Raw genomic sequence first — 22,256 nt, 5'->3', positions numbered from 1 at the left:
GTATATATGTTAATCCCAACCTCCTAATTTATCCCTCTCCCCTACCTTTCCCTGATAGCTCAGTTGGTAAAGAATCCACCTGCCATGCAGGAGACCCCAGTTTGATTCCTGGATCAGGAAGATCCACTGGAGAAGGGATAGGCTAGCCACTCCAGTACTCTTGGCCTTCCCTTGTGGCTCAGCTGGTAAAGAATCCACATGCAATGTGGGAGACCTGGGTTCGATCCCATTGGTGGGAGGATCCCCTGGAGAAGGGAAAGGCTAGCCAGTCCAGTATTCTGGCCTGGAGAATTCCGTGGATTACAGTCCATGGGGTCGCAAAGAATCAGACACTTTCACTTTCCCACCTTTCCACTTTGGTGACCATAAGTTTGTTTTCTAAGTCTGTGAGTTTCTGTTTTGTAAATAAGCTCATTTGTATCATTTTTTATTTTTTATTTTTTTTTCATTTTTTATTTAAAAAAATTTTTTTTGGTATCATTTTTTAGAATCTATATATAAGCGATATCACATGATATTTGTCTTTGTATGCTTTACTTCACTTAGTATGATCATCTCTAGGCCCATCCATGTGTGTATTATATATATGTTTTATAAGAACAAGAATGAATATATTACTTGTTGGATTGAAAGTAAACTTTATATAAGAAATGTAGTAAACAGAAAACAACTAAGCTAGCCTTTAGCACTGAATGTTTGCGAGCTGTTTGAGTTTGAATTATATCAAAGTATAACATTTATGTTTTGACTTATGATAAAAAGCTTTGACCTGCTTCCTCTGGTTTTACCGTAATAACAACCAAATGGGATAGATAGGATTGGTGATGTCTCTGTTTTACAGTTGAAAATACAGTCTTGGAATTTATTCATAGTAAAATTATGAATTTTCTGCTATATTGGTTTCTATTCATGTTATTGCTATATTTACTTATCACCTAGTTTATAATTTAATTGGCTCAGATGAGACACTAAAATTAATCTTTGCACAAATCAAGGATGTACCATTGCTTCAAATGAATTCATTTCCCAAACCCGTGCCCAAATAAATAAAATTTCACATAAATGAAGTCTTTGTTTTTGTTTCCCTTTCACCTTGCTCTCCCTCGTCCTAATTTTTATTTCTTTCTGGATATGACCCTGTTTTTCTTTCTGGTATAGCTTGCTCTCAATTAACTGTCATATTTCTCTCCTACGTATAGATGCACAATAATGTAAATTTTACTTTTTCCAGGGGCATGTACTTTTTAATCAGGATCTCTTGAGGAACAGCCTCCAAATTCAGATGAATGCAAGTATTGGACTAGGTGATCTCTGATACAGCTCTAACATCCAGGATTCAACCTTTCTGTCACTAATGATGACATTTCAGGGAGCTATCAGGGACATGAGGAAAAAACGTTTTTGTCTGGAAATACCAAAAGCCCCTCAAATCACTTGGCGTAGCACCTGCTTTCTCTTCTTGCATCCAAATACTGGCTGTGCACAAACAAAAGGAAAGAGAACATTTAAAAAAAATTGAGTTTGTCACTGCTCTCTGCTTCTGTGGCAGAGTAGTCTGGGGATTATGAGGTCAAGAGTCTCAAGAACTGAGCTCTAATCTAGATCCGGCATGATTTCTGTGGCTATGAACAAGTAATTTCATTTTCTCTGTATGTCAAGGAAAGCTTGGTGATGTAGTGGAAAGGAAAGGGCTTTGACCACAGCTCACTGTTTATTCATCCCATTCATTTTTTTAAAAAAAGAAAATATGTATTACATCCTAAGTAGGTAGTATGGCAGGTTCCAGAGAGACAGTGGTGAACAAAATGGGGTTCTTTCCCTTTGTGAAGTGAAAGTCGCTCAGTCATGTCCGACTCTTTGCAACGCCATGGACTTTAATCCATGGAATTTTCCAGGCCAGGATACTGGAGTGGGTAGCCTTTCCCTTCCCCAGGGATCTTCCCAACCCAGGGATCAAACTGGGGGTCTCCTGCATTGCAGGCGAATTCTTTACCAACTGAGCTATCAGGGAAGCCCTCTCTTCCCGTAAAGTGTACTATTAATTGATTCTGAGCATCTTTTCACCTTCTGAATTCACTTTCCTTTGTGTAAAAAGTGTTCAGAATAATCTACATATTCCATAAGAATTATTGTTACAATGATCCTTTTCTCCTTTTTTTTGGCTGTGGTGGGTCTTCACTGCTTGGCACAGCTGGCTGAGGCAAGTGGGGGTTACTCTTTGGTGCGGTGCATGGCCTTTTCATTGCACTGCTTTCTCTTGTTGTGGAGCCTGGGCTCTACGTGCACAGGCTAGAGACAGGCTCAGTAGTTGTGGCTCAAAGGGCTCTAGCGCACAGCTCAGTCGTTTTGGCTTTTGGGGCTCTAGAGCTCTGTTCAGTAGTCATGGCTCTGAGGCTTAGTTGCTCTGTGGCATGTGGAATCTTCCTGCACCAGGGACGGAGCCGGAGTCCCCTGCATTTGCAGGTGGGTTCTTATCCACTGTGCCACCAGGGAGTCCAGTGATCCATTGCACTGAGGTGCAGGCTGTGTTCCTTGGATGTACTAGCTGGAAGAAAATATTGAGAACTACTTACCTAGGTCAAGTTCTTCATTTATAGGTTGACAGAGGACTCAAAATGACTAACTGACCATCCCAGTATTCTTTTTACTTACTACACACTGCAATTTCTTCACAACCCTTAAGAACTTTTTGCAACTTTGGGGGCTCTTTCCTTCCCCTTTAATCTGGCCTGTGTGCTCCAGCCCATTTATAGCACTGTACTGAGGGTTAAGTGAGAACAAACTGTGGATGCATTTCATTTTGCTGGACTCTTCCTTAGCGATCCTCATATGCCATTTCTTTCCTGAAATCCAACCATTCAGTAAATTCAAAGTGTTACTTCCTTCCTAAAGTCATGGCCCATCAACGTGATAGACTTTCATCAAGAATCTGAATGCACTTTATAACTTAGCTTATTATTATGATCCTTAATCTGTGTGATTATCCTTTTACCCTAAATTATAAACCATATTCTGTTGCTTTTCTCATTCCCTGGTTGCTGTGTGTGTGTGTGTGTGTGTGTGTGTGTCGCTCAGTCATGTCCGACTCTATGCGCCCACCAAGCTTCTCTGTCCATGGGATTCTCCAGGCAAGAATACTGGAGTGGATTGCCATGCCCTCCTCCAGGGGATCTTCTCCACCCAGGGATTAAACACAGGTTTCCTGCATTACAGGCAGACTCTACCATCTGAGCCACAAGGGAAGCCTCTGGTTGCTTTGGACAATGTTTATAATAGAGCTGTGGAATAATCTCTAATCGAATTCTTGAGTCAGTTGAATGGCAATATGATAGCAATAATACCTGATGAGCTTACCACAGAATGCTCTTGTGCTTAAACAAAAAAAAGAGGCAATAAATCTCAGGCAAATTTTGACAACTTCTAAAGATAATACATCAAGGAGAATGACTAAATGGAAAACATTCTGGGAGCTGAATCATATTTAAGTTGTTGCAAAACTGACAATTTTCACTTTTTTTTTTTTTTTTGGTTTGGAGACGCCTAGTGTTGGAGGATATAATTACTGTGTTCAAGTTTTTGAAAGATTATCAAGGGGAAAGCATTCTATATCGCTCCAAGCAGCATAACTACTAGCAGTGGAAGGAAGTAAAAGGGAAATAGATTTTGGTTCAGCAGGAGGATTTTCTAATATTAAACGCTGCCCAACAGTTGAGCAGGCAGTCTTACTTAAGGAAGTGAGCGCTCTGAAATCTGAACTGTTGAAATAGAAGTCGGACGCCTATCCGGAGAGAGTGTACAAGAGGGAATTCATGCCCGGGGGGAAGTTGGACTAATGACTTTTAAGGTGTCTTCAAATTCTAAGGTTTATAGGAGTGTTCAGTTAACCTGACATTTGAATATATGTGAATTGTTTTTATTTTTTAAAAATTGTATTAAATAAATTGTCAATCGACCTAAAAACTCATACAGTTTACACTAAGTAAAATTTGATAAACATAGTGGGAAATCAGGTTTAAGACTGAAAACCCAGATGTCATTAAAGGCAATTAGTGACACTTTTAACAGAAAGGAAGAAGAGAGAGCTATATGGGTTTCGAATGATGTGTTCTGGCCAAGTGACACTTGTCACCTAAAACATAAATGCTATAAATTGTTTTACCTTACACATACTTGCTCAGACGTAATTTTTAACATTCAGCGGTACCGTACGCGAAAGCAAGAGCGAGTCTTTGCGGAACAACTCTCGGAAAGCCCTTTCTCGGTAACCCACCCTCGGAAGACCGCTCCAGCCCGCGGCGGAGTCGGGCGTGCTGGGTGGTGGGTAAAAGCGGAAGAGGCGCCGCTGGCCGCGGGTCCGAACTACCAGTCCCAGAGGCCCCCGCGGCTCTGCGCAAGCGCGATGACTTGGCGGCAGCGCCGCCGCAGGACGCAGGGAAGCCAACTAGCGAGTGGCGGCGGCGGGGGCAGCGGCGGTGGCAGTTCGCGGCGAGAGCGACGGCTCCGAGGCCGGGTGACGCTCCGAGGCCGGGTGACGGTCCGACGCAGACCTCGGTTTCCTCCTCCGCAAGATCTTCTCGGTAAGTGCACGACCCCGATCACTCCGCGCCGAGTGCGCGGGCTCCTCGCCTGCCGGCGGTGCTGCTCCGGCCTAGGGCCGCAGACTGCGCCTGACGGCGGGCCACCGGGTCCAGCTGACTCCTGGGCCCTGGGCCCTTCCCTCCAGCGAGGGGAGAGGTGGGGACGGAGGCACACGGTTCGGTCCGGAGGGGAGAGGAGGCGGCGCGCAGGGGACCAGGCAGCCTGGGGCGGATAAGAGGGAGGGACGCGTGGGGGATGGGATGGGAAGGGAGAGCCAGAGGCGAGCGACCTGGCAGCTGGAGAACTGAGAATGGGAGGCGAGAAGGTGCAGTGTCTTCTGAGTGCCGCTGGTGAAGATGTCTTGGTTCGGAGACTCTTGACAAGCTGGACTCCAGGGCCTGAGGGTGGAGGGGCAGCCCACCTACCAAAAACATACACACCATACTTGGCATCTTTCCACTTCCTGTTGGCGATCTGTAAATAAGAAGCTGTCGGTTGCTTCCATCGCCTTTCCTGCAACTTCGTCTTTCATTGACTGGCAAAATTTAAACGGGTGCTGGCTAAGCAAAGCAGAGAGATAAACAGGTAGTTCTGTCTGTAAATCTGCGTAAAAACAGGGAGGCGTGGTGGTCCGTTCAGATGAGAGGTAAGTCAAAGGAGAAATCAGTGTTTTTATTTTAAAATTTGTGCTAAAAATCAGTTTCAGCGAGGCTTTAAATTAGAAAGGATTTTAAACCTGGGATTCAGCAGTTGGTGGATAGAATTCAGGAGCTCCTTGAACTAGAATGAGGACAAAACACGTCTTTATTATCTGATAACTGTATTGTCATTTCCTTCGCTTATGAATATAAGCAACAAACCACAGTAGAATTAGCGACACCTGTGACTTTGTCACCGATATAAACGATAGGTATTTTTGTCTCATGTTTACAGTTGTTGCAGCTATCTCAAAATATCATTAATGGTATACTCCGGTAAAACATTTTTAAAGTATCATTTATGCTTATAATTTCTTTGGATTATGGTATTATCAGACTCACTGTTAGACCTTGTTATTTACTTTGATTATAAAGGTGCACATATATTACAATATCAGGGTTTTTTTTCATTCTTTTGCTAATAGTTCATTATAATTAGTTTCTTTCATATTGGCATATAGTTAATTATTCGTTTAAAAGCAATCTGAGAAGGGGGTCCATAGGCTTCACCAGACTACCAAAGAGACCCATGGCTCAAAAAGACTAAGAATTTCTGAAGCAGAAATAAGTTTTGGGGATCTATAAGTTAGCTTGCAAGAATATTTGGATCATTAGATAAGAAAAAAGTCAAAGCAGATAGGACAATAGTGTAGATGAAAGATGGAATTTTTGTAATCAGGGCAATAAAAAATCGGACTGTAGTCAGAGTAATAGTTTTGGAAAAATAGAATGGACCGCAGATATTTCACTCAAGGTCATAAGGAATCAGCAAAATAATCTGAGGAAGAAAGGGAAGTGAGTACTTTGGCCCTTAGATTTTTGTATGAAGGTACCTCCAGCTTCTAAGTGATAAAGGAATTGAGCCCGCCAAACTCTTGTGTAAGTCTGTGAAAGAAAATTTTAGTGTGTGCTGTTTTTCTTTAAGTCAGGTAGGTAGTATGACTTTTAAAGGGGGGGAGAGGATATTCTAATTGTTCTATCTTTTTTTGGATGGGGGCGGGGTGGTGGGCCACACTGTGAGGATTGTGGGATCTTAGCTCTGTGACAGGGATCAAACCCGGACCCTGGCAGTGGGAGCACTGACTGCCAGGGAATTCCCCAGTCTAATTTTTCTATCATGAAGTGAAAAACTGCAGGATCTCTCTTCAAGTTTGTTTTCCTGTTGCTGTTCTTTTCATACATGACAGAAAGTAAATGTACAGCTTAGAGTTGAAGAGTTTTACCAAAGTCTTTTTCTTGAAATTTCATTTTAAATTCTTGTAGTTCAGCTTCTTTTTGGCATCAGACTTCTCACCGACAAATTACTCTTAACATTTTTTTCAGAATATGTGTAACTGGAAGTTTGCGCTTGTTTGTAAAGCACCTGTCAGCATCTTGTGTGAGATATTTTTCCCTCTAAAATAATAGCTATAATGAAAAACCAGTGCAGCAGACTTTTTCTAGAAAGGATTAGGGGAGGGTGTGGAAAGCTGAAGAAGAGTCTTTTGTGAAATAGATGTTGGTGCTGAAATAGTTTGTGTTGACTTAAACACACTGTATTACAAATGACTACCTTGGGGAGGTCTTGCCAGATATTTTCTGTGTCCTTACACTGCCTCTTTCATCATTCTTTCTCCCCTGCTCCTTTTATTTATAGTATGTACCTATCTGGCATCATATTATTTGTATATTTGTATATATTTAGACCTAAAAGATCAAGAGAATTTAGATTGGAGCTACCACTACTAAGTGGGAGAGGCGAGATTGGGGAATGCTGTGTGGATATGCCATTTGAACTGGACATTCAGTCATAGATGTGATTAGCTACAGGGCTACTGGAGAAGGCTTCGGTTACAGGGAACAACTTGAACAAAGAGAAGGACAGAGGAGTTTGTAAATCAAATAATCATCTAAGTCAACAGCTCGACCTCCCTCCCATCCATCCATTCATCCATCCAGTGCGCTAGGTCTGTAAAAGGAAAAATGGAATAAAAGATCATGTATAAAGGCAGTTTGGGATGAACAAAGGCTGAGAAATCTAGGTTCCCCATGAGAGTATGTGACCATTTGCCTCCAGATGGATCTCTCCCTCCTAGAGCCCATTCACAGTGACATTGCTCACAGGGAACCTGAAGTCTCTTTGCTGAAGAACCAGAGAGGCAGCCTGGGGAAATGAAGAGTGTGGGGTGTGGAGTCAAGCAGATCTAGTCTTGAATTCCTTGTCTGCTGCATAATAGCTGGATGATTAGGCAGTAAGTTATTTGACTTCTCTAAAGCTATTTCCTCATCTGTATAATGGAGGTGATAAATAGTTGTCATATAGAATTAACCCGAGAAGTAACTTCAGGAACATGGTTTTCACTCAGTAATTGCTAGTTATCTTTTGGCATTCCAGCTTGCAACGTGCTTTCACCCTTTCCACCTTCTTGCCTCGTCCCTGACTTTAAAACAACCACTGCTCTTCTGGTGCCTTCTTGGGCACTCTCAAGTGTTGTCACTTCCCACTTCACCCAGGCGGCTCTGCTGCGAGTTTGTGAGCAATTTTCCAGTGGTGACACTTAGCACCATACAAGGCCATGCTGCCTGGGCATTCTGGAAATGGCAACAATATGTATTAACTTTTGTTGGGTGCACCTAACAATGCAAAATTTGTCACTCTTTAAATGTAATGTGCTTCAGTTTAAATTAGCTTATTTGGAAAAATTACCCCTGATACTTGCAGGAAATTGTAGCAGGAAAGTAGATACATTCCCAATTGTAAGATGTTTCACTTTTATTTATTATTATTATTTTTTAGTAGTGAGTGTATTGGGGAGTTGGTTACACATTACCGTTCTCCAGGATAAAGTATGATTTTTTTGAGGGGTTAAAAGTCTCATATATTAAAAAAAAAAAAGTCTGATATAAGTGGGATCCTTGGGCTGGGTTGGGGGCATGGGAGGGAGGTTCAAGAGGGAAGGGATATATGTATACTTAGGGCAGAGTTACAGTGTTGTATAGCAGAAACCAGCATGACATTATAAAGCAATTATCCTCCAATTAAAAATAAAAAATAAATAAATTAAAAAAAATAAGTGGAATCCTTTTTACTTGCTTAGGAAAGACCAAAAATAATTGAAAAACAATTTCTTCTCAAGTGATTAATTAAAATTTCCCCATCAGCTTTATGTTTATTCACCACACACATTTCCTGCTCTGTAGTTAATTTTTTCTTAGGTAAGAAGGATTTTAGCTGTGTTTTTGTTTTTTTACATTTGAACTGCCTAGAACACAAATTCTGTATGTTTGCATAGGATTATTTGTGGCTTTAACTCTTAAATCCTAATAAAGATATTTTCATTTGTAAAGGAACAATTTCTGTATTGTGTACAGAAAAAGCTTTTCACACAAATTTTTTGACTTGTGGTTTGTAAAATTATAGACAATTAAAATTTCCTTCTTTGTGTTTACCTATATTTTCTTATTTTTTGGATTTATGTTTCAGTATATATTATGATTTTGTAAAGACATTTTCAGAAGGGAAGTTCTTCATTGTTTCTAAGCTGAAACCCAGTTTTGAACTCTGCAATTCAGAGGTCAAAAGAAGTGATGAATATCTGTTGATACTTCAAGTTCTCATATTTAATAAATAAATGGTTGAGCAAATGTTTAAGAAAATACAGACTTCCTAAGGGTCTTTATAATGTCTTTTTTCTTTTCTTTTTTAAGTTTGAAGATAAACTAGATACTTGTTGAGTATTTATACCCAAAAGGAAAATATAACTTTAACGCTAATGGTGTAATTAAATTGTATATATTAAGCCAATATTATCTTTGTATTCACCTTTTTTGTAAGCCATTTAAAAAAGATAAGACTACATAAAAAAGAATGAAATATTGCCATTTGCAGTAACTTGAGTGGACCTAGAAAATATTGTATTTAGTAAGTCAGAGAAAGACAAGTATATGATATCACTTATATGTGGAATCTAAAAATAATGCAAATGACTTTCTATTCAGCACAAAGACAGACTCACAGAGATACAAAATAAACCTATGGTTATCAGAGGGGAAAGAGGGTAGGGATTGGTGGGATAAATTAGGAGTATGGGATTGACAGATACAGACTACTATACATAAAATAGAAAGGATTTACTGTATAGCACAGGGAATTATAACCAGTGTCTTATAATAACCTATAATGGAAAATAATCTTAAAATAGATATCAATATATAGATAGATATCTATATGTATCTGTCTTCTTGTGTGTGTACTCAATTGTGTCTGACTCTTCATAACCCCAAGGACTGTAGCCCACCAGGCTCCTCTTGCCCATGGAATTTTCCAGGCGAAAATACTGGATCAGATTGCCATTTCCTACTCCAGGGGATGTTCCCCACCCAGGGATCAAACCCTCGTCTCTTGGGTCTCCTGCATTGGCAGGTGGATTCTTTGCCAATAAATAAAAGATATACATATCTGAGTCGCTTTTCTGTATACTTGACACTAACACAATATTGTAGTCAACTGTACTTCAATAAAAAGATGCTAAACAATACAAGGCTCTAAGCAGACTGTAACTGTATAAACAGGCAAGATGTCTGCTCATTAATTTAAGATGTCTGTCTGAAAGGGTGCCTGTTTGGTCTTGCTCCCATGTAATGCCGGTCCACCCACGCTGGAGACTAGTCGTCAAACATGTTCAGTTCTATTTTTTTCTCTTCCTGATTTATATTTTCAGTTTATTTTCTCTGAATCTTTGAAAAGATTAATATTGGGAAATTTAAAAGACAGAATGTTTAATCAAGGGATGTTAGCCTATTCCCTTTTTTTCAGGATCAGAATCAAATTATCTTCTCAAGCAATTGAAATTTTATCTAAGTACATCTATTTTAAAAGTTTTTAGGAGTTAGGCTAAAGTCATCTATTTTCAGCCCACTCTGAACTGTCTCTTTTCACTTTCTAATGGAGAACTCTGACCCATGTCTTAATTTTACTTCCACTGTTTATAAATCCTGACTACCTGACAAAAATACATTAGGTCTGAAAGTCATAGCACTTATGGCAGAATTACAAAATGTTTACAGATATGGATTTCTGTGTCCAAAAGGCTTAGGGAAGACTAGACTAATTCTTTTTACAGAATTTATTTTACCTTTACCTTCTTTAGAACTCAAGGAATCTAACTTTAATTTCTCTAAAACAAAGTGCTTTTTAGTACCAAATTATTTAAGGGCCTGGTGGGCCAGCTTGGATTCTGATGGAAAGTGACTTATTAAGTAAAAGCTTCCCTCTGAGTTTCTGTTTGTTGCTCTTCCATTGCTAAATCTGCCTCTTTGCAGCCCCATGGACTGCAACAGGCCAGGCTCCTCTGTCCTCCACCATCTCCTAGAGTTTGCTGAAATTCATGTAAAGTTTTTATTCCATCATTGCAAAACATCATGATAGCAGTAATGACAATAATAGCTAACATTTATTGACTTCTTTTTTTGTAGGCATTACGTAAACTAAAGTTGAAAATTCAAAAAAAAAAAATTCCATAATTCTATGGAGGCATCTTAATGGTTGATTTATTTTTGAAAAGCCATATGACTAAAGAGATTTATTTTTTTGTGTGGTCCAGAATGTTCCTTTTAGGTAGAACACAGTGATAATAATGCTGTTTGAAGTTTGATAGTGTTTGTAATTTTATGAAGTACCGTTTTGGTAAATGTGATGACATAGACATGTCAGGCTGCTGTTTACATGCTTTCCTTAAATTTGAGGGTGTCCTCTTGGATCTTGAAACAGGCTTTACCAGTATTACAGCTCAGCAAAAATGCAGCTGAAGTTCAAAGTTCTCTCTCTGCTCTTCTATCTGGTAGTTTTGTGCACCCACTGTATTTAGGGAAGAAACTGAGTTTATGCTGGGGACGAAAGCTTCCTCAAAGCATGTGGGTGGTAAAATCTCTCTCAAAGGTTTGTAGGGTGTTCTAAGGGTTTTAGGATTTTTTTCACTAGTTTATCTTGATCTCCAGATTTCTATATGTCTTAGTGAGTTGTCATTAGAGATTGTTGAATAGGAGGAAATTAGATTTGGTGGTATATAACTTTGGACTAATAAAATTAATAAAGGCTTACATAACATGAAAGTTCCTGATATGTTTCTAGATCAGGTGGATATTTTTGTGTTACTTACTGCCTTTGGAGGAAAAGGGAATATAATTTTAATACCATTGCAGTTCTGCTTATTAGTGTATAGTGTCTTATTGTTCAGCTGTACCTAGAAAGTAAGTAATGTGTCCTTTTTGTTGGACTTGAAAATTTCACAGTTTTAATTATTCACAGAATTTGTCTGGTCCTGAGTGTTTAAGTACTAGCAGATCTTTAAGCAGGGGAGCTTTTAGTGCCAAGTTTTTATTATGTTTTCCTTTTAAAATTTTTTTAAATTACTAAAGTAAGAAATATTCTTTGTTGAAAAAAGCAAAACTAAAAACAATGCAAAAATGAACATTTTTTTCCCTACCTGTATGTGCACATGCTATATGATTTGGAATTTTTTCCCCCCCAGAATCATAGTTAACACTTGTTCTTGTTTAGTGCTTTATAACCCATTAAACCCTCACAGCCTTATGAACATACCCATCAAAGTTTCAATTTTACATCCATTTGTAGATGAAGAAACTGAGGCAAGGAAGAGTAATTAGCCAAAGGCTGCATAACTAGTGAGCAGCAAAACCGAGATTTGATTGAGCTCAAGAAGTCTTGCTCTGGGATTTGTGTTTTAACCTTGGACTGCTTCTGGGATCTTACCATGCATATCATTCTGCAGTTTGCTTTTTTCACTTAGTGGTACCTGATAGGCATCTTTCCATGTACCTGTATCTCCTTCTTACTAATGATGTGGTAGTCCATGGAAAGCCGCTTCCCTGGTGGCTCAGTGGTAAAGAATCCGCCTGACAGTGCAGGAGAAGAGACACACATTCAATGCCTGGTGCAGGAAGGTCTCATGGAGAAGGAAATGGCAACCCACTCCAGTATTCTTGCCTGGGAAATCCTGTGAACGGAGGAGCCTGGCAGGCTACAGTTGATTGGGGTCACAAAAGAACATGACTTAGCAGCTAAACAAGGCCATGGAAGGCATTACCATAATTTACTTAATGTCTTTCATGCTTTATCTTGTTTAACTGTCCTATTAGTAATGATTTCAAGATTTTAAAAAGCCAAGATTTTTAAGTGAAAATAGTGACTCTAGATTAGTATTTACTAAGTAATGCATATTACCTGTCCAGGTGTTTTAGTCTGTCAGTTGTGTGGTCTGATAAAACCTGAGCTTAATGCACAAGCTGTTTGTTATGCGTTGAATTTCATTATTTTCTTGGTTTTTCTTTTTTAGCTCTGGAAAATTAATTAATGGATCAGGGGTAAAATTGACCTTTGGATTTTATTTATTTATTTTTGGTAGGGTGTGGAGTTTTGGTGTCGTAACAGGAAGTGCTATACTCTTAATTTGAATTTTGGGTACTAATGACTTTGAATTAGGTACTTACATCTTCAGAGCTGTGTGTCTTTCAGTTCCTTGTACTTGTGCCAGGAATAGTTGGTACCAAGTCTATTTTTTTAAACAATGTTTTACTTTTGTTTCAAAAATGCCAACCAAAGATATTAGAAAGTATCAGTTGTTTTCATATTTTCCCCTCATGATATACATTTCTTAATTGTGAAGAAATGTCCTTTTTTTGGTACCTTAATAATTATTTCGGACATACTCATTGGGAAATTAGTAGGTGTCTCCAACTTAAATTTTGTTGCTGTTCTCTAATCATTTTGGAACTGAGTTAGCAGCAGCTTGGCTGATTGCTAACTGGAGCATTGCTCTTCATCATTCAGTCGCTTGTTGATTAATTATTTATAAATTTATACATTGATTCAGTACCTGCTAAATACCAGTTCTTCTGCCAAGTAATGGAGATACCAAGATGACTGTGTCCCTGTTTCAGGGCACTTGAAGTTTTGTTGCGAAAACAACATTCTATTGCAAATAGTCTGGGAGAAAATATCTGACTCAAGAGACTGGTACAGGCTTCTCAGCTTGGGCTGGGCCCTGCCGTGTAAGTGGGGCTTAACTGACCACTAAAAGGAGTAGGCAGAGGATTCTGAATAGAGGGCATGCAGAAATCCAGTCTCTGACAACAACTCAAAACTGTCATTAGGATTCATGTATCCCTGTGAGAATGCGGGTCCCTCAAGCAGACCTTAACCTGTCCTGTTCATCAGTGCCTAGCACTTCATAGGTGTTTAGTAAACATTTGTTGAATGGGTGAGTGAAGCAAGTATGTTAAATAAAGCCTTACTGTGCTTGTCTGTCCATTTTTTGGAAAGAGCTGAGCTCATTATTTTTAATACCTGATGATTTTTAGAGTATGTAATTTAAAGAAACACAAAATGAGTAAGAAACTATTCCTGCATCGAAAGAGGTAAGTCTTGCAAGGGGAAACACATGTAGACAAATGATTGTAATTCAGCATGATTATATTTATATAAAAAGTTGCAGCGGACACCCATCTCTGGTATGGGTTGGTTATGTCCTTGAAAAGTGGTAGCTAATTAAAATCCTCAAATTAAAATACAGCTAATGTTGTAGTAGGTCATTAAAAAATGATGGTCATTTTTTTGCCTTGTCATATTAGTATAAATAGTACATGAATACTATGATGAAATGCATGTATATAATGAACAAAAAAGTAACTGACAGTTCTGTCAAGGTATAGGCATTAGTATATAACAATGTTTACTATGCTTGATCCTTGAGTAACATCAAAATTTTTCCTGAATCTGCACACTGCTTTACTGTTGTTTATTTAAAATGTCTTTTTGGGGACCCCTTAAAAATATTTTTAAAGAAGCTTTATGTTATTACCATAATGAGAGGCTGCTATCTCTTGCCCTAAATAGAAACCAAGTTAAATATTATAAAAACACAGCAGTGTTATAAAACTTAGCTTGCTGCTGTTTGCAGAAGGTGCTGACTTTGAGACCTGCTGTCCTTTAATTGAAAGGAGAGATTAGCAGGTGTTGGGCTTCCCTGGTAGCTCAGCTGGTAAAGAATCTGCCTGCAATGCAGGAGACCTGGGTTCGATCCCTGGTTGTGAAGATCCCCTGGAGGAGGGCATGGCAACCCACTCCAGTATTCTTGCCTGGAGAATCCCCGTGGACAGAGGAGTCTGACAGGCTACAGTCCACGGGGTCACAAAGAGTCGGACGCCACTGAGCGACTAAGCACAGCCCAGCAAGTGTTAGGGAAATGTTGAAGACAGACTGGTGCCTCGCTTAGATTTTCCCCATGGTGTGAATAGGAGAACTGAAAGAGACTTTAAAATGGAGTGACTTTCCCACTCAGTGTCATCAGGGAGGAAGGACGTACCCTATTTGTTGTCAGAGGCAGTTCCCCCAGCACTTAGCAGTGGGAAGAGATTTGGGGGCTGGGCCTCAAAGGAGAAATTTGAGTTCACTTAAAGATAAGGAGGATATAGGCTTCATGTGTGCGCATGCATGCGTGTGTGCTTGGGGATGCTCACTTCTGTCCGACTCTTTGCAACGCCGTGGACTATAGCCTGCCAGGGTCATCTGTCCATGGGATTGTTTCTGGCAAGAAAACTGGAGCAGGTTACCATTTCCTCTGTCAGGGGATCTTCCCGACTCAAGGGATTGAACCCATGTCTCCTGTGTCTCCTGCAGTAGGGAGGAGAGTCCAGGAATGAGACTACTCAGATGATGAGACTCTTCATAGTCTGAAGGGTTGACTGGAGGAAGATGATAATCTTGAATTTTCCTAAACTTTCCCAATGAAGGGCCATTTTGATTTTCTGTTCTCCCACATGGAAGAAGGCAGAGGATACACTCAGAGCATAGATCACTTTGACAATGTTGATTACCCTCTGAGGTCACCTGCCCACAGGAAATCCCAGTTAGCTTCTAGAGAAAGAGAGCGAGGTGACCAAGATGTTCTGGTGCCAGTTAGGGAAGAATTGATGGTTTTGAACTGTGGTGTTGGAGAAGACCCTTGAGAGTCCCTTGGGCTGCAAGGAGATCCAACCAGTCCATCCTAAAGGAAATCAATCCTGAATATTCATTGGAAGGACTGATGATGAAGCTGAAACTCTCCAATACTTTGGCCACCTGATGTGAAGAACTGACTCATTTGTAAAGACCCTGATGCTGGGCAAGATTGAAGGTGGTAGGAGAAGGTGACGACAGAGGATGAGATGGCTGGATGGCATCACCAACTCGATAGACATGAGCTTGAGTAAGCTCCGGGAGTTGGGGGAAGCCTGGCGTGCTGCAGTCCATGGAGTCACAAAGAGTTGGACACGATTGAGCAATTGAACTGAACTGAGGGAACTTGGATCTATTTGGAGTGTTAATTACGGGAAGAGGGTGGTACTCATAGTTCCTTGTTTTTCTGTCGAAAAGCTGAATTCTAGAAAGATTACATTAATCAGTAGAGATTATATAGCTAGTTTTGAGCTCGTTGCATTTTAGAGTGCTATACCCAGAACTCTGTTAGTCTTAGAAGATACTTCAGATAGGACCTGCTCTGTGTGTGTGTGTATATGTTTAATTATCAGGGTAATAATCTGGATCAGTCCCTAGTAACTTTTTCTAAACGTTCATATACCATTTCTTTAGTAGGATTTAGGTTGTTTAGTCCTGAAGTCCAACTAAACTTGACTTTGTCAGACAGTTTGAAACTTTTGAAGAAGAGGGGAATTGTCCAGCTACTGACTGACATATTAATAGTTGTTGGAAGAGTTAGGTGAGTAGAAGAAGTGACCTTGATGGTGAATTAAAGCACTCATTTTTGGGAGGCAAATGGCATGGTGGTTAAAATCTGGGTAAGCCAGGTACACCTGGATTCTGATCTTAGCTTTGCCAGTTACTGATTTGACCTTGGGCAGAATATTTAATTTACTCATCAGTAAAAGGTGGGCATGAATACTCTTCAGGGATGTTACACAGATTAAATGAGAATTTCCGTATAAAGTACCTGGTCGGTCCCTAGTAATGACAGTCCTGAAATGCCCAGTGGTTATCATTGTTTTTGTTGTCCTAGGCACGCATACACTTAACTACCACCAGTCAAAACTCTCCTCTTCAAGCTCAACCACTACTACTTATAATGGCTTTTTAAAAATTTTGCTATTAAGTGGAAATTAATATGGAAACTGACTTTCCCTAAACAATTCTGGCTGGGAAATTTATTTGCCTTGCTTCTTTTGACCAGGAATTAGTGCAAAATGTTAATACAGCTGTGGAACTTTTGCATTAGGAGGTTCCTATGTTTTGTTTCTGATCACAGTGAACTGAAAGAAAAAATATTCTTAGTGTGATAGTTTAAACACTGCAGTATGTTACCAGATGTTAATGGGTTCTGGGACGTCAGGTGATGATAAATTACAGTGTTCACGTGCAGTTCTCAAATTCGTATATTTTTTCTTACTTAGAGCAGTTGCTAAATTGTATGCTTAGATTTAGAATTATGTTATTTATGCAACAAAAAATTAAAATAGACCTTACTTTTTAGAACAGTTTAATTTACAGAAAAACCTAGATGATAGTACAGGGAGTTGCCATACACCCAGCATCAAGTTCCTGTTGATATGGCACATTTGCTACAGTTAGTGAATTGGTATTGATAATTATTATTAATTAAAGTTCATACTTTATTCAGATTTCTTTAGTTTTTACCTGATATCCTTTTTCTGTTCCAGGATCTCATTCAGGATATGTTACATTTAGCTGTTATTATCTCTGTAATTTTTGATTGGATCATCTTAATTAATCACATTATTTGCTTGCAAAACATGCTTTATTCTCAGAGTTCAAAGCCATACCTATGTGTGGCATATTATGTTACTAAAAACACTCTTTGATTGAAGATAGTTGGCCTTTAATTTCACTTTTAATAAGCCTTTATGAGTGTAGGTTTCATCATGTTAGCAAGTAGTCTGTCTTACCTCTTTAATTATGTCTGATATTTCACACTTTAGTGGAAAGGTTCATTTTGGTTGCTTCTGTCATTTGAAGGACATGGAATATGTCTCATTGTGTCCTAGTGAAGTGATAAAAATTACTCTACCTCTTTTTTGTGGGGGAACTAAGATCCCACGCTGTGCCACATGGCTTGTGGGATTTTACCTCATTGACCAGGGATTGAACCTAGGCCCTTGGCAGTGAAAGTGCAGAGTCCTAACCACTGGATCACCAGGAAATTCCCTACCCTACCTCATAATTGATAAGAATAGTGATGTCCTACATCACAGATTATTTATACTTCACAATCTTCTCATGTGAAGTATACTATTTAGCATATGAAGTAGGTAAGAGGTAAGAGCATTATCCCAGTGTTGAAGATGGGGAAGCAGAAACTTAGGTGAAATCACTAGCCACAGATCACGTTGCCAGTAGAAGTCAAGAGTCCAGTCTTAAATCCTTCAGATCTTCTTACTGTAGTTTTTTGTTTGTTTTTTTTTAGTGTCCTTTCCATTGTCTTGTATGAAATAGTTTCTATAAAAAATGATAAAGTAGTGAGTGTTTTTCTTACTGACTTACAGAGTTGATCTTGAGTTTATTAAATTCCTGAAGCCTGGCGTGCTGCAGTCCATGGGATCTCAAAGAGCTGAACACAACTTAGCGACTGAACAGCAATAGAGATGATTAGATTAAACTCTCACTGTTACTAACTCTTACTGTTACTAAGTTTAAAACTCTTAACCTGCATATCATTAACTTGGGATGCTTTTTATTAGAAATTTTCATCAGTGAAATCATGAGACATGATTCTCATTCCATAAAACATTTGAAATGATTTCTACCTACTTTTGAGTCCTTGAGTCACAGGAGTTTGTTCAGGCATAGTTGCTGACATGTGTAATACGTGTTTCCTCCTTGGAACTTTGAATGCATTTTCTGATTCATGTATTTCACTTTATCTGGTTATGCTTCCACTCCACGCTCTGTGTTAGAGTAGGTATGCTTGCTTATCAGGAGTTGACAGGCTTTTTCTGTAAAAGGCCAGATAGTGAACGTTTTAGGCTTTGTGGGCATATGGACTCTGGTGGACTCTGGCAACAATTTAGCTCTGCTGTGTAGCCTGAGAACAGCCATAGATAATATATAAACAAATGGGCATGGCTGTGTTCTGGTGAAACTTTATTTGTACAAGTAGGCAGCTGGTTGAATTTGACCCGCAGGGTGTGGTTTGGCAGCCTCTCCTCTACACAGTTGTAGGAATGATACGAAAACCCAGTGTGCTTGCTTCACTTCTTCCAACTAAAATCTCCCTCTGGGCTGTCAGTGATGAGTCTTCCTAACATGAGTTGAAAAGGTTAAAATCTAACTTAACACACATAGGTATAATTGATTTTATTTTTGTAGAAAATGTAGTTAAGTGGAACTGAGATTAATATAGATTTTCAAAGTCCAATTATTGACCCCTCCAAAAAGAAATTATCTAACTTTGAAAATGCTTGCAGCTTTCAGGGAAAAAATTCAGATATATAAAAAATTATATATCACTGTGAGATATACCTAAAGTTAATTTAAAAATTCTTTGATTTTTACTTACATTATTGTTCTCAGAGCAACTTGTGATAATGCAGTTAGCAAAACTGTGAGAACTTGTGTTTGGCTGTGGTATTGGGGGCTGGGCATACATAGGTCTAAGAGATAATTCTCATCCATAGAGGGGACCCTTCATTCTTGCTGGAAGGACAATAGACATTAAACATGAAATTAAAAAATAACAGTTCCAAAAAATAATAATAATAACAGTTCCAATTTAATGGTATGGATAAGCACTGCTTTAGGAGTTCAGAGTTGGAATTTATCACTGGGGCAAACTGTATGGCTGGGAAGGAAGGTTTCACTGAGCTAGGCCTTGAAGATTTAAAGGAACAAGTAGGATGAAGGTGAATTGAAAATAAAAATGAAGAGGCATAAGAGGGTTTGTATAGAGAAATAATGTGAGATTAGGACTGGAGGGGAGGGTTAAAGGAAAACTGGCCCTTAAACATTAGGTTAACAAGTTTGGAAATTATCCTCTAAGAAGTAAGGAATAAATGTTAATTTGGAACGTGTAGTATTTTTAATGTTTTCAGTACAATGTGCTTATTGTAGTTAACATTTATTGATTGTTTTCGTAGTATTTACCTCTCCTCTTTTCCTGTCCATCAGAGATTACATACCTGTTCTTCCTATGTTATTTCTTCCTCTGCTTATGAGGTTTCTAACATTATGTTACTGAAATGCCTCTTTTTCATTCATATATTCATTCAGCAGATGTGTACAGATGTGCATGATGTGATGGATTCTATTCTAGTCAGTGTGAACAGAACTGGAAACAAATTAGGCATAAATCCCTCCTCTTAGGGAGTGTATATTTTCTTGGGGATATGGTAAATACATAAGAGAGATAAGTGAAATGTATCGTAACCAGTGCTAACAAGTCAATCCTAAGGGAAATCAGTCCTGAATATTCATTGGAAGGACTGATGCTGAAGCTGAAGCTCCAATACTTTGGCCACTTGATGCAAAGAACTGTCTCATTTGAAAAGACCCTGATGCTGGGAAAGATTGAAGGCAGGAGGGGTAGGGGACAACAGAGGTTGAGATGGTTGGATGGCATCACCTATTGAATAGACATGAGTTTGAGCAAGCTCCAGGGGTTGCTGATGGACAGGGAAGCCTGGTGTGCTGCAGTCCATGGGGTTCGCAAACAGTTGGACATGACTGAGTGACTGAACTGAACAGGAAAAATGAAAGCAGGGAGACGTAAGATGAGCATGTGACAGAGTGAGGGTTGGAATTTTAGGCAGGGTGGACAAGAAAGACTTCATTGAAGAAGATGACTCTGAGACCCAAAGGAAGTAAGAGACCTGGGTGGTAAGCAGGTGCGAAGATACTGGGGTGGCAATATGCCCGGCAGGTTTGAGAATCTGGCTGGAATAGAATGACTGTGGGGGTTGGTAAGAGAGTGATCTAGTGTCTTCTTTGTGTCTCTTGATGAAATTATTAATAGTGTCTGCTTTGATTCCCAGTAGTGTCCTGGTTTGGATGGTAAGTTACATGGTCTGGTAATAGGAGGTGAAGTCAGAGAGCTAAAGGGGGATAGAGACAGACCATGGAGAGCCAAGAAAAAAAGCTTTTGGAGGATTTTGAGCACAATGATGTGATTTGATTTAGGCTTTCCCAGGCTTTCACTTAGGTTCACTGTGGCCACTGTGTTGAGAATAGGCTGAGAGCAAAGGTTGAAGCAGGGAGCCTGTGGAAAATCTCTTCTGATGATTCTGTTTTCTGTGAAGTAGGAGGCAAGGGGCTGAGAATGAGGAGAGGGGAAGAGGTTGGAGGTCTGAGGAGAGAGGATGGTGTAGATTGGTTGCTTGAGGGATTGGGGAGCGGTGGAGGGCTTGGGGGGTAACAGTGCGTGTGCCACGCCTCAGTGAGGGCCCGTGTGGGGTTGTGATCATGAGTTTGAAGTGATACTAGCGTGGTTGTGTGTGCTGGTTTTCTCCCCCACAGGTATAAACTAGGAGTTGGGAGGGCATTAGATTTAACTGGAATTGAGGGTTCGTCAAGTGAGGGGGCAAATTGCGGGCTTCCCAGGCAGCACTAGTGATAACCGGCCCGCCAGTGCAGGTAGATGTACTAGACGTAGGTTCGATCCCTGGGTCGGGAAGATCCCCTGGAGGAGGACAACCCACTCCAGTGTTTTTGCCTGGAGAATCCCATGTACAGAGGAGCCTCACAGGCGACAGTCCATTGGGTCACAAAGAGTCGGACATGACTAAAGCAACTTAGCATGCTTGCACGGAGCAGACTGAGAGCGCATTTGGCCAGTGATCGTAATGATTGACTGGGGGGTTTATGCTAGTTGGGTAAGGAGGGGAGCAGAGACAGGAGGAAGCTGAAGGTTAGTTTAAAAAAAAAAAATACATATATATATATAATAGGCTTAATGGCTTGAAATTCTTGGTGGGGTCAAATGATCATTGGAGTTTGAGAGTCGTAGGGGAAGGAGAGAGACCGTAGTACATGATAGCAGTAAGGGTGGGTAGTAGGTCATATAGTCTGAAGAACTTGAAAGAAAATGCTTAGCAAGTTTACCTAGTGTTCTGGATTTATTTAAAATATGTTCACAAAAATGTCTTTGAAGACATTTGGGGCTATCAAAGGGTTTAGAAGGTGAGTTCTTGTTCAAATATTTGAAGCATTACTTTCACGTGATTTTTTATTTTTAAATATTTATTTATTTGGCCATGGCAGGTCTCAGTTGCAGCCATGTGTTAATTTTTTTTAAGTGAAGGTTTACTTGAAGGTTTTGGCTTCTAAATTGCATGGATTGGTTCATATTTTGCTATGTCGTTGGAAACATTTTATGCATCCTATCTTGAACAGAATTTTGGTTTTAATTGGACTGTGAGCTCCTTGAGATTAGGGGACCTGGCTAGGTTTCAACAATAGTTGATAAGATATTTTGTTAAGTTGTATTAAGGCAGCAAGAAAGGTACAGTTTGAGAATTGCCAAAATATTTTCCTCTATCATTTTATTATGAAAAACTTCTAACATAAAGAAACTGTTGAAGAGTAGTACAGTGATCACCATATACCCACCAACCAGATTCAACAGTGTTTATATTCTGCATTGTTTTACAAATCTTTTAATTTTTTTTTTGACCATGTACAAGTGAGTTCCAGATATCCTGACACTTCACTTCTACATGCCTGAGCATGCATCTCTGAAAAATACAGTGTTCTGCTGTGTAACCACAGGATTTTTCTGAGCCATTCTTGTAGAGATCAGGGAAACAGTAAAATGTACTGGCTCTGTCACCTGTCACCCACTTGGCCTCATGCAAGTTACTTAATATCCCTGAGCCCTAATTCCGTTTGCTGCAAAGTTCCTATCTTAGAGGGATGTTGTGAGGATGAAGTGTGTAAAGTTCTTAGAACCACACCAGGCACAATTTTCAGTTTATAAAGTG

At 39.5% G+C, this 22,256-nt stretch overlaps 1 protein-coding gene across 4 annotated transcripts in view; it reads left to right on the top strand.

The window, feature by feature from the left end:
- The first annotated feature begins 4,418 nt into the window (after nt 1-4,418).
- GAPVD1 (GTPase activating protein and VPS9 domains 1) overlaps nt 4,419-22,256 on the top strand; it is a 72,789-nt gene continuing 54,951 nt past the window's right edge. For all 4 annotated transcript variants that reach the window (XM_043916855.1, XM_043916853.1, XM_043916854.1 and 1 more), the window contains exon 1: nt 4,419-4,577. The gene's annotated coding sequence lies outside the window, so the exon portion shown is untranslated. The remainder of the gene's footprint in view (nt 4,578-22,256) is intronic.

Source organism: Cervus elaphus, chromosome 11, assembly GCF_910594005.1.
Source record: "Cervus elaphus chromosome 11, mCerEla1.1, whole genome shotgun sequence".
In the NCBI taxonomy this organism is placed as follows: Eukaryota; Metazoa; Chordata; class Mammalia; order Artiodactyla; family Cervidae; genus Cervus; species Cervus elaphus.
The sequence above is the reverse complement of the archived record's forward strand: the minus strand, read 5'-3'. Positions and strand labels throughout refer to the sequence as shown.